Below are 14,020 nucleotides of genomic sequence, written 5' to 3'. Positions count from 1 at the left end.
TCTGAAACTCCTATAATATGTATATTAGTTCACCTGATAGACTCCCAGAGGTCCCTTAAGCTGTCTTCACCTTTTTTTGTTCTTTCTTCTTTTTACTCCTTACAATAGCCACCTGCTATGTTTGAATGTTTGTCCCCTCCAACACTAATGTTTAAATTTAAGTGGCATTGTAACAGTTTTAACAGGTGGGAACTTTAAGAGGTGATTAGGCACTTCCAGTTTTAAAATGGCAATGTAGAAGCTGGCTTCACTCACCCCACAGAAAACCTAAAACAAATATACAGTACTGAGATTTTCACCAGCAACAACCCAGAACTCACCTATGAGGGTGAGACAGATCCTGAGGCCAAAAAGAAGTGAAAAAATTCCAAGCAGACAGCAGCAAGTGCATAAAAAGTGTCCACCCAACCCACAGTTTCCACAGTGGAAAAAAATGAGATTGAGGTGATCAATTCCTTTCTCATTATTTGGGTTCCCTGGAGACCTGTTCTTGCTTTAACCTACAAGAAGCATTGTGAGTGCCTGAAGGAAGAAATATCCCTGAGAATAGGCAAAGACGAAGACAGGGAGGCAGTAATATCATCTCCAGCACCAGAAACTGCTCTGTAACATGGCCAAAGGTGATGGCAAATCAAAGTGGCTGTTCAGCAGCACCACACTGTAGGAGGTACATTTCACAGGTCACTTAAGTATGAACTCTTCGACAGCATTCCCATACAAGAATAATGCCTTTGGGACCTCCTGCATTTGTGAAAGGTAGCACTTTAATCATTTATTAGCTTAACACTAAGGTAAATCTGGGCTTAAGTCAACCCTCGAGCCAAAAAGGAAGCAGCAAACTAGTGGTAAAGATTTGCTAAGCAAACATATCCAATAAAAACAAAAACAAGCCAAACAAAGAAGACTGAAATAAGTAACTAATCTTTTCATGCAAAGACACAGATGTATACCCACAAGAAACAACAGCAAACAGCAAATCATGACCTCCCCAAAAGGGCAAAGCAAAAATCCATTGAAGACTCTAATGAGACAGTGATTTGTGATCTCTCTAAAATTTCAAAATAGTAGTTTTAAGGAAACTCAGTGATCTCCAAGATAACACAGAAAAGCAACTCAGAAATTTATCAGAGATATTTTCTTAAAGGACTCAAATAATTTAAAAATGAAACAGAAATGTTGAAACCAAGAAATACATTTCCTGAACTAAATAACTCCTTAGAGGTTCTCAAGAGCAGAATGGACCAAGCAGAGAAAAAAATTAAGTGAGCTTGAAGACTACTATTTTAAAATACACAGTCAGAGAAGGAAAAACAAGGAAAATGAACAATGACTGCTTACAAGATACAGAATTAAAGACTTAAACGTAAGACCTAAAATCATAAAAATCCTAGAAGAAAACTTAGGCTATACCATTCAGTACACTGGCATGGGCAAAGACTTCATGACTAAAACACCAAAAGCAATGGCAACAAAAGCCAAAATTGACAAATGGGATCTAATTAAACTAAAGAGCTTCCGCACAGCAAAAGAAACTATCATCAGAGTAAACAGGCAACCTACAGAATGGGAGAAAATTTTTGCAATCTGTCCATCTGACAAAGGGCTAATATCCAGAATCTACAAAGAACTTAAACAAATTTACAAGAAAAAAACAACCCCATCAAAAAGTGGGTGAAGGACATGAACAGAAACTTCTCAAAAGAAGACATTTATGTGGCCAACAAACACATAAAGAAAAGCTCATCATCACTGGTCATCAGAGAAATGCAAATCAAAACCATAATGAGATACCATCTCACACCAGTTAGAATGGTGATCATTAAAAAGTCAGAAAATAACAGATGCTGGAGAAGATGTGGAGAAACAGGAACACTTTTACACTGTTGGTGGGAATGTAAATTAGTTCAACCATTGTGGAAGACAGTGTGGCAATTCCTCAAGGATCTAGAACTAGAAATACCATTTGACCCAGCAATCCTATTACTGGGTATATACCCAAAGGATTATAAATCATTCTACTATAAAGACACATGCACATGTATGTTTATTGTGGCACTGTTCACAATAGCAAAGACTTGGAACCAACCCAAATCCCCACCAATGATAGACTGGATAAAGCAAATGTGGCACATATACACCATGGAATACTATGCAGCCATAAAAAAGGAGGAGTTCATGTCCTTTGCAGGGACATGGATGAAGCTGGAAACCATCATTCTCAGCAAACTAACACAAGAACAGAAAACCAAACATTGCATGTTCTCACCCATAAGTGGGTGTTGAACAATAAGAATACATGCACACAGGGAGGGGAATATCACAGACCAGAGCCTGTCAGGGGATGGGGGGTGGGGGGGATAGCATTAGGAGAAATACCTAATGTAGGTGACGGGTTGACGGGTGCAGCAAATCACCATGGCACATGTATACCTATGTAACAAAACTGCACATTCTGCACATGTACCCTAGAACTTAAAGTATAATATAAAAAAAAAGAAAATTGCCTTAAAAGACCAAACATGCTATAGGATGTTTGTTTTTATTGGATATGTTTGCTTGAATGTGCTATAGGATATTTGATTAGATATGTTTGTTCAAGAGAGAATTAAGCAAAAGCAAATGGTAAAAAAACTTATTCAAAGAAATAATGACAGAAAACTTTCCAAAACTTGAGAAAATATAAATATTCAGGTACAAGAAGGTCTGAGAACACCAAACATATTCCATTCAAATAAGACTACCCCAAGGCATATGATAAGCAAACTCTCAAATGTCAAGGACAAAGAGAGGGTCCTAAAAGAGGCAAGAGAAAAGAAGCAAACAACATATAAAGGAGCTCCAATTTGTCTGGCAACAGGCTTCTCAACAAACTATACAGGTTTGTTATACAAGAGAAATACAAAGAATCATTAGAGACTATTATGAACAACTACTTGCCAACAAATTGGAAAGCCTAGAAGCAATGGATAAATTCCTAGACACACACAATCTGTCAAGATTGAACCATGAAGAAATAGAAAACCTCAATAAACCAATGTGTAATAAACTCAAAGCCACAATAAAATGTCTCCTATCAAAGAAAAGCCCAAGACTGATGGCTTCACTGCTGAATTCTACCAAACATTTAAAAGACAGTATCAGTCCTACTCAAACTCTTCAAATAAACTGAAGAAGAAGAAATACTTCCAAATTCATTCTATGAGGCCAGCATTACCCTGATGCCAAAACCAGATGAGGTCTCAGCAAAAAAATACAACCACAGGCCAACAGCCCTGATTAAAACAGATTCAAAAATCTTCAACAAAATACTAGCAAACCAAATTCAACAACATATTAAAAAGATCATTCACCATGTTCAAGTGGGATTCATCCCAGGGATGCCAGCACAGTTCAACATACACAAATCAATAAACATGATACATCACATTAACAGTATCAAGAACAAAAACCATAGATAATTTCAATAGATGCTGAAAAGCATTTTATAAAATTCAACATCCTTTATGATGAAAACCCCCCAAAAATGGGTATTGAAGGAATATACCTCGAAATAACAATGACCATATGTGACAAACCCACGGCTAACATACTGAATGAGGGAGAATTGAAGGCCTTTCCTCTAAGGGCTGGAACAAGACAAGGATACCCACTTCCACCACTGTTACTCAGCATAACACTGGAAGTCCTGGCCAGAGCAATTAGGCAAGAGAAAGAAATAAAGGGCACCCAAATTGGAAAGGAAAAAGTCAAATTAGCCTTGTTCACAGATGACATGACCTAGACAAACATAGACTCCACCAAAAAAAAAAAAAATCTGTTAGAACTGATAAACAAATTTGGTAAAGTTGTAGGATACAAAATTAACATACAAAAATCAGTAGCATTTATACACACCAACAGCAAAAAAACTGAAAGAGAAATCATGAAAGCAATCTCACTTACAATTGATTCAAAAAATATATAATACCTAGGACTCAATCTAACCAAAGTAAAATATCTATACAAGAAAAACTACAGAACTCTGATGAAAGAAATCAAAGACACCCCAAAATAGAAAGATATACCACATGCACGGATTGAAAGAATTAATGTTGTTAAAATGACAATACCACCCAAAGAAATTTACAGATTTAATGCAACCCCTATTAAAAGAACAATAACATTCTTCATAGAAATAGAAAAAAATTCTAAAATTTATATGGAACCACAAAAGACTCAGAATAACCAAAGCAATTCTGAGCAAAAAGAACAAAGCAAAATATTCTACAAAGTTATCATAACCAAGATGCATGACACTGGCATGAAAACAGACACATAGACAAATGGAATAAAACAGAAAACCCAGCTAGAAATCCACACATTTACAGCCAACTCATCTTTGACAAAGGCACCAAGAACATACAATAGTTCTAACATACAAGAACATACAAAAAAATGGCCCTAGGAAAACTGGATAACTATATGTAGAAGAATGAAACTAGACCTCTGTCTCTAACCATACACAAAAATCAACTCAAAATGGATTAAAGACTTAAATCTAAGACCTGAAACTATAAAAATTACTAGAAGTAAACATTGGGGAAATACTCCATTGGTCTGGGCAAAGACCTTTTGTAAAGCCTTTAGAGGCTTTATAAAAGCCTCTAAAGCACAGGAACCAAAGCAAAAATAGACAAATGGGGTTAATTCAAGCTGAAAAGCTCTGCACAGCAAAGGAAACAAGCAACAATGTAAAGAAACAACCTACAGAATGGGAGAAAATATTTGCAAGTGACCTACCCAGGAAGAACTTAATATCCAGAATATATATAAGAAGCTCAGATAACTCAGTAGCAAAGAAACAAATAATCCAGTTTAAAAATGGGCAAAGGATCTAAACAGACACTTCTCAAAAGAAAACATTCAAATGTCCAACAGGTATATGAAAAAATGCTCAACATCACTAACCATCAAAGAAATGCAAATAAAAACTACAATGCAATATCATCTCACCCTAGTTAAGGTTTGAGGTTTGTATCAAAAAGGCAGGAAATAACAGATACTTCCAAGGATATGCAGAAAGGGGAATCCTCATCCACTGCTGGTGGGAATGTAAGTTAGTATAGCCACTGTGGAAAACAGTATGGAGGTTCCTCAAAAAATTAAAAATAGAACTAACATATGACCCAGCAATTCTGTTACTGGGTTATATCCCAAAGAAAGGAAATCAATATATGAAAGAGATATCTGCACTCCCACATTTATTGCAGTACTATTCACAATAGCCAAAATATGGAATCGACCTCAGGGCCCATCAGTGGATGAATGAATAAAGAAAATGTAGTACATATACACAGTGGACAATTATTCAGCCATAAAAAGAATGACATCCTGTCATTCTGGAGGCTACTATGTTAAGTGAAATAAGCCAAACACAGAAAGACAAATATTGTATGTTCTCACTTATATGTGGGAGCTAAAAAAAAAAAAAAAGTGGATCTCATGAAAATTAAGACAGAGAATAGATTAGTGGTTACCAAAGGCCAGGAAGTGTAGAGTGAGAGAGGGATGAAGTAGGGGGAAGATTATATATGTAATTATTGCCACAGAACTGTGAACTTAAAAATGGTAAATATGGTAAATTTTATATGTATATTTTACCTGAATAAAAAAATTAAATTAAGAAACTACTGCCAAACAGGTGATTAGGCCAGGAGGTCTCTGCCCTCATGGGTGAGATTAATGCCATTGTAAAAGGGCAAGTTCAGCCCCCCTAGTGGACAGGCAGGGGGAACAAAACAAATATAATTGTAATGAGAAATTTTAACACACTATTCTCATCTTCCACAAACCAAATAAAAAGTTAAAAATGCGCAGGAATCTGACTAATTAGAATCACCCATTAGATACATATTAAACTTTCAGCCCAGCAGAGAATAAACCATATAGTCAAGAATAAATAAAAGATTTATTAAAATGTATCAAATATTGAGTACTATAGGAGAGCTCTATAAATGCTGAAAAGCAAAAAATACACAAGCCACCTTTTCAGGCCACAATGAAAGAATACCATAAATTTTTTTAAGAGTTTAAACAAAGAAACAAAAAGGGAGTCCTGACTTCTTGAACAAGTATTGTAAAACACTGCATGTATAATCATTGGTTCAATAAGGAAAAAAAACTGTAACAGAAAACACAACTATCCTTCCGGAGCCCGCTGGCATTGAACTATTCTCATGGCTAGACTGCAGAAGCTTGGAAACTAAAAAAAAGCTATAATGACTGCGAGACTGAGTGACCCCCACCAATGGACTGCCAACTAACACCAATTTTATCTATATTGTGCTCATCCTCCACCAGTTAATTTGACAGAGTAGGCATGCAACACACACGTAGACACACATACACATTGAATTAACTGGATATGAGAAAAAAGAAATACACTTAAGGTAGAGAGGTGACGGCAGAACAAAAATTGTATGTGGCCATCTGCAAACTAAACACATTAAATATTGTAAAAAATCTTTTTGTCTTAAAAAGTCACAAGGGTGATAAATCTTAGAGAGCCTGAAGTTGGCCATTAGGCTTGATGAAGTGGGCAAATTCTTGGGTATATGTGCCAGGTGAGCACGAATACAATAGGTGAGGTAATCAGTTTTGGAGCCTAAATAAAACTTGGGCCATTTCTTTTTGCTAGCTTTACATACCAAAGGCCACTGCTTTGATGGTGGGTATTTTGGCACGTGGGTATTCTTTATGTAATTTTCTATATTTTCCTATATGTTTGAAATATTTTTTAACTTTCAAAATAAAAATACTTATTATATTACTTACAAGAATGCTACAAAATAGACTCCTATTGTACTGATGGGAATGTATATTGGAAAACAATTTTGAAATACTTATGGAGAGCCTCTGAAGTGCTAATACCCTTTAGCTCAGTAATTATATTTGGGGGATCCTATCCTTAAGGGGAAAAATATAGTCAATATATTCATTGGAATATCATTTATAATAATAAAAAATGGGGAAATCAAAATTCACAAATAGAATAATTATTATTTAACTCAGGGGTAGGCTGTAGACAGCAGCCTATGAATCAATTCCAACCCACTGGCTATTTTATTAGCGCATAGGCATGCCTATTTGTTTACATACTATCTGTGGCTGTTTTCATACTAAGTAGGCAGAGTTCAGTAGTACCAAAAGAAACCATACGGTTCAAAAGCCAAAAACATTTGCTATCAGAACCTTTGTAAAAAGTTTGCCAACGCCTTGCTTAAAGTATGATATATCTATATAATAAAATATAATGCAGCAATTTAAAATTATGCTTATTACAGAAATTTTAATGACATGACCAGATATTTAGACTATTAAGTTAAAAATGTATGTACACCATAATTTCAACCACAGTACAGAATATAAAGGTAACTTATTTATATCTTCAAGAAATATTTACTGAATATCTGCTATGCCTCAGGGCATGTTTTTAAAATGCAACTCTTGGCCAGGGGAGAAACTCCGAATACAGACACCTAAACAGGTGATTACAATGCAGTGACAGAAGTGCTTTGAAAGGTGAGTCAGAGGATTCATGAGAGTACATAGAAGGGTTGTCTAACCAGTGCTGGGACCAGGGGAGGCATTCAGGGGAAAGTGATGTTTCATTTAAAATCTAAAGGGAAAGAGTCAGCTAAAGAAAGGTAAAGGTAAAGAAAGAAAGTGTTCCAGTAGACAACACAGCAAACCAGAGGGAAAAAAACAGGCAAAATGAAGGCCTAAAGATGAGAGATGGTGTGATACTTTGGGAAATCTAAAAGTAGCCCAGTATGGCCAAAATACAGACTCTAAAAGAATACCAAAGAAACCTTAATCCTGAATGGTGTGATTATAGATCACACTCCAAGGTTATTAGGGTAAAATTTAACACTAATATTCACACCTCCCCTACCCACATCACCATCATCTTCTTCTCACCCAGTGGCCCCCTCCTCATCTCAAGAAAGAGGGCTCAAGTTCATGAGCCACTGAGTCATTGTACATAATAAGAGGGTGGGAAGAGTGAGGAAAAAGGGGAGTGTTACTAATCTGTGTGTTGGCAGAAAATTGGAGGGGGTTGGGAAACCAGCAGTGATCACACACACTTTTGCTGTTCGATGAGAAATGCAAGTAAAATATTTTAGTTATTTTTTAATACCTATTGAACTGTGTTTCCTTAAACAAAACACGGGAGCTGAACAACCTGGACTCCTCAAATTATAAAGATCAAGTGTGCGACAAAGAGTGTATTTATTAAGTGTGTTACAAAGATTTATTAAGATACAAAAAGGTTTTTTTAATAGGATTTATTTCTATAAATAGCAAACTCTTCATCTCGTAAATCCTTTTACAGACTTTAAAATTAGATACTCTTTCAGTAATTCTTGAGGGATCATTTTCCTTAATGGAATTTGGGTGGATAATCCTTTCTACTGTTTACTTCACATCTAACTATGAATCACCTTGACGTGCGGTTAGTATCTGGACAGGTGGATCTACCCCACATCCCCATCCTCATTTGTCCTTGTTTCTATGTTGTCCCTAACTAGGGAGACTGTAATTTCCTCACACGACTTTGTTTAAGTAATTCTATCTATCTTATTCTAGTCTCATTTAACTGTTGTAGAAAGCATTCAGAAGCTGTGGCTCCATCTTTCTAAGAATAATCTATAGAGTATTGCTGTTCCCATTACTAGATTTAAACCTTGCCAATGAGTCCCCAAATCTAGCACTGATTGTAAATAACAATATTGAAAGCTCTTCCAGATCCATACTTGTAGGCTGCTAAAATCATGCCTTCTGTGCATGTGTGTCTGTGTGTGTGTGTGTGCCACACACACACATGCATATTTCACCCCCCATTACATCATACCTAGATAACTGCAGTCACTTGCTAAGTTATTTACCTCCTCTAAGCTATCTTATATATCTTTCAATAATATCTCTTTTGCAATTACTCCTCTGTTTCAAAAGCCTTCAATGACTTCCCTTTAGCCACTGGATAAATTCCAAGCTCCTTACCCTAGTACTTCAATATTCTTCAAAATCAGATTGCGATCTATTAGTACATTCTCACATTGCTATAAAGAAATACCTGAGACTGGGTAACTTATAAAGAACAGAGATTTAATTGGCTCAAGGTTCTGCAGGCTCTACAAGAAGCATGGGGGCATCTGCTTCCGGGGAGGCCTCAGGGAGCTTTTACTCACGGTGGAAGGCAAAGCGGGAGCAGGTGTCTTAAATGGCAGGAGCAGGAGCAAGGAGAAAGGGGGAAGGTGCTGCACACTTTTACACAACCAGATCTCATGAAAACTCACTATCACGACAACAGTACCAAGGGGGATGGTGTTAAATCATTCATGAGAAACCCACCCCCATGATCCAATCACCTCCCCCCAGGACCTACCTCCAACACTGAGGATTACAATTCAACAGGAGATTTGGTGGGGACACAGATCCAAACCATATCACAACCTATCTTTGAATCCATATTTTGCACTAGCTCCTATTACTATAATTGAACCAGGCTACTCAGACTCCTTTAGGCTTTCCTATTCCCTCTCTCTGTCCCTACCTACAATGCCCCCACCTCTCTTCCTCCATCTGAATCCAGTCCTGAATCCAAGGCCCAGCCAAACCCTGAGCCACACTGAATCACGGGGTTCTCACTCTCCTTCACCCATCAGCTGTACTACTTACTTGGCACATTTTACATTCTGACATATCAAGTTTCTTTTTCCTGTGTGCTGGTCTTATCCCTTCCAGCTAGATCTTAAATTTCTTGAGGACCAAACAATGACTTATTCCACTTGTACCAAGTGCTCAAAAACTACACCTGGTCCTAGATCATTTATTTTATAATAAAAACATTTAGAATTTGACCCACTCTCAGCATGGAGGTTGGCCTTCTTTCTACTACTATTCCCTAAAGTTGCAGGAGCCTTATGGCTGGACTTTCTCCAGGCTGCTGTTCAGGCAAAGCTAATGTCTCTCAGTTCTGTCTGAGCTGCTCACTTTACCTCGGGGCTGAGAGGGCAGCTGGTACTGACTGGCTAAGAGCTAAGGGGCAGTGGGTGTAGTACACTCAACTCTAATTTGGGAGAAAATGTACATAACCCTAGAGGCAAATAATATTTACTGTATAACTGGATAAAAATGCTAAATATTGAACCCTCATCATATGTCTAAATGACAGGTACTGTACTAAGTACTTTACATACATTCACATACATTTAATTCTCATAAGAATCCTATGAAGCAGGCATCATGAGCCTTCATTTTACAAATACAAAAACCACATTTCAGAGAGGCTAAATAGTTGCTAAAAAGCACACAGATAGAAAATGGAAGAGCTGGGACTCAAATCCAGGTCACTTGGACTCCAAATCTTGGAGTATCACCCATTTCATGATTTGCCTCCCAATCATAGCCCAGTCTTCCCTCTTCTGGCTCTCTCTTTGATGAACATATCATTTTTTAAGAGCCATATAAGCTAATACAATCTCACTTTATAATCAGATGTAGTCTGATCCGCTGAGCTGAGAATCAGTAACTTCTTAGCAGGGTCATCACCTAGAAATCTATGCTATTTAAACACGTATGGTACTTCACATTTGTGATCTCCTGAGCAGAAGGCAAATTAAAGGTGGCAACATGATGGAGACTCTTACCTTTCCCCCTCCTCCTGTCTTTAGTGTGAACATGAGTGATCATGATGATATGTTGGAGAAGGGGTGGAACATACAGGAAGGGGGCTGATAAGTTGTTTCATAGCTCAAAGACATGAGATTGTGTAAAAAGATTCATGTCTGAGGCAGGTGTGGCCCAGGACACTGTTTGACTCCTGTGGTTTGGGGTTGACTATGTAGCCGATAAAAATAGTTTTGAGTCTGCCAAGCAACTTCAGCCTTCCATTTTCTTTTTTTTTTTTTTCATCCAAGGACCTTAGAAGCCATAGGTACAAGTATACTTTGTGAGGTTGGATAGAAAGGAGTCTTGCTAGCTATAAAAATGTGTATAGAAATATAGCTGAAAAGGGTGATTTTTGTCCTGAGCCTTGTCCATGAGTCAGATTCCACAGGGCCTAATTTTTCTGCAGCTCTTCCTCATCCCTCCTATGACACATGATAGATTTGCTGATAATGAGCCACATGACCCCTGAACACTGAGTGGTTTCTTGACTCTAGTGACTTCTTTAGTCCTCTATGTGGTCTTTATTCTGGTAGAATTTCTTCTACCCACGTTGTAAGCAGCCACCTTCTTTGGAAAACTTATGGTTACCAGTTGCTTGTCAGTATAACCAAGTCAATGAAGTTGAATTGTGCTATGTCTGCAAATTGCAAACAAATCCAGCTTAACTTCAATTTCTGGGAAGAAACAAGAACAAATCATCCCACATTCAATTGACAGACACCTAGAAGACCCATTCCCAGAGCCACTGTTCTAGCCATATTCTAGTATTTCATTATAGCTGTCCTGGTGCTGACATTTGAGGTGAAGCATGACGGGAAGGTGTCACCTCTAAACCTACTCTTCTGCAAACTGGAATTGTATGGAAAGTAGCCCATCTCTGAAGGACAGAGTGAAGATTAACGAGACACTCCTGGTAAATTGGTCTCAGAATCTAAAATGACAGCAAAGGGGAAACAAAATAGCTCAACAAAGACTTGGCAACTACAAAAGAAAGTGTTTTTAAAAATTCTTTCATAAGTCTAGTTTCTGAGCTAAACACTAAAATACATTGGACTCAGGAAAGTTGAATTCTTGAACAATTATCTAAATGTTGTATAGCTATTTCCATCTTGTTAAATGATAATATTGCCCTCAATGTCTATTTCATTTACTATTTTTCATTTCTTTATTTGTGCTTCTTCCTAACCAGGTCTTCCTGAGACTATTTTATCACCATTTTATTTTATTGTATGGTGTCAAACTCCACAGTTCAGCATCCTGACAACTCCCTTGCAAACACCCTCGCTGCTTTGCCCCTTTTTCCCTTTATTGAACTCACCTAGGAAAAATACCAACCCTGGTTAATGCAACAACCCATTTAGTCTACCCCTGTGCCAAAGCAGCTCCTCTTGACCCAACTTATTTCCAATTTATAACCACAGATTTCAAGGAGGCACCGTGTACTGCCATAGATAACCCTATTACACTTTCCTAGTAAAATCATATTCTCTGACATGATTACTTCAGATTTAGTCTCTTTCCTCAAATCTTCAAAATCCCTACCCATCTCATCCTTAATGACATCATTTTATAGAAAAAATAGATGCAACAGAACAAATCTCCCTCATCTGGCCACTCCAAACACCATCAACTAACCTTCATTTTTTTATTTTAGTAAAATATGCATAACATAAAATGTGCCATTTAACCATTTTAAGTGTGCAGTTCAGTAGCATTAAGTGCATTCTTTTTTTGTGCAACCTCACTACTATCCTTCTCCAAAACTTTTTCTTCTGCACTTATTTTTTTAAAGAAAATAATAATAGCTGCTTTTATTGACTACCTACTATTTGCGGAGCATTTTTTCCTAGGAATTTATATGCATGAACTCATTTAATCCTCACAACCATGAGGTGGGTATCATTTTCTCCATTTTATAGAACTGAAATTTAGGGGCAAAAAAGTAGAGAAATCGCTCATGACACTGAGATATCTCACACCTGTTAGGATGACTGCTATTAAAAAAAAACAGACAAGTTTGGCAAGAATGTAGAGAAATTAGAATCTTTGTACACTGTTGGTGGGAAAGAAAAATGATGCAACCCTCAAGGAAAACAGTATGGAGTTTCCTGAAAAAAATAAAAATAGAGCTATCATATAATCTAGTAATTCCATTTATTGGATATTTATCCAAAGGAATTGAAATCAGGCTCTTGAAGAGATATTAGTACTCACATGTTCATTGCAGCATTGATTCACAATAGCCAACAAGCTGAAACAACCTAAATGTCCATCAGTGGATAAAGAAAATGTGGCATACAATGGAATATTATTCAGCCTTAATAAAACAGGAAATCCTGCAGTATGCATATACAACATGGATGAACCTGGAGGACATTATGCAAAATGAAATAAATCAGTCACAGAAGGACAAAGATGGCATAATTCCACGTATATGAGGTATCTAAAATAGTCAAACTCATAGAAGCAGAGAGCAGAATGGTGGTTGCCAGTGAGGGGAGGAACGGAGAAATGGGGAGTTGCTGTTCAATGTGTAAGTTTCTGTAATGCAAAATGAATATGTTCTAGAGATATTCTGAATTACATTGTGGCTATGGTTAACAATATTGTATTGTATACTTAAAATATATTAAGAGGGAAGATCTCAAGTTAAGACATATTACTACAATACAATTAAAATTTTTTTAAAAGTTGACCAATAGGGCACAAAGTTAATAATTGTTATGGCCACACATTCTACCTTTCATCCTGTAACAATGGCTAAACTGTGTATACTACCATCTAAGGGTGACCCCTCCACCCATTTTCTTTGGTCCTATTGCTTTTCACTTGCTCAAAGACTTCACTCCAAGCCATTGCCTTATTTCTCTTTCACATCTTCAGTTTCTCCTTTCCTACTGCATCTTTTCTGATGGCATACAAATATGCTTATTGGCATCCATTTTTAACAACAAAAGGAATACTCTCTTTTGACTCCACATCCTCCTCTAGTCCCTGCCCTGGGTTTCTGCTAATTTTCACAGTAGACATCCTTGCAAATGGTGTCATACTTGTCTTTACTTCCTTTCATCCCATTCGCTTCTCAGCCCTCAAAAACTTCACGTTTGGTTTTCTGCACTGACATCAATTTATCATGATTTAAATTCTACCAGTGATTTATTTTACACTTTTCAAAAACATTCCTAAACCTTTATCTAGCTATAAAGATCATTAATCAAGCAACTTTGTTTCCTACAATGACAGCCAAGTAATTAAGTCCTTTCACTTTCTCTGTGTTCTTTGCAACTTCCCGGTCTTCGTTAATTTA

The sequence above is a fragment of the Pan paniscus genome, chromosome 6 (assembly GCF_029289425.2).
Source record: "Pan paniscus chromosome 6, NHGRI_mPanPan1-v2.0_pri, whole genome shotgun sequence".
NCBI classification, from domain to species: domain Eukaryota; kingdom Metazoa; phylum Chordata; class Mammalia; order Primates; family Hominidae; genus Pan; species Pan paniscus.
Note: the sequence above shows the minus strand (reverse complement) of the source record.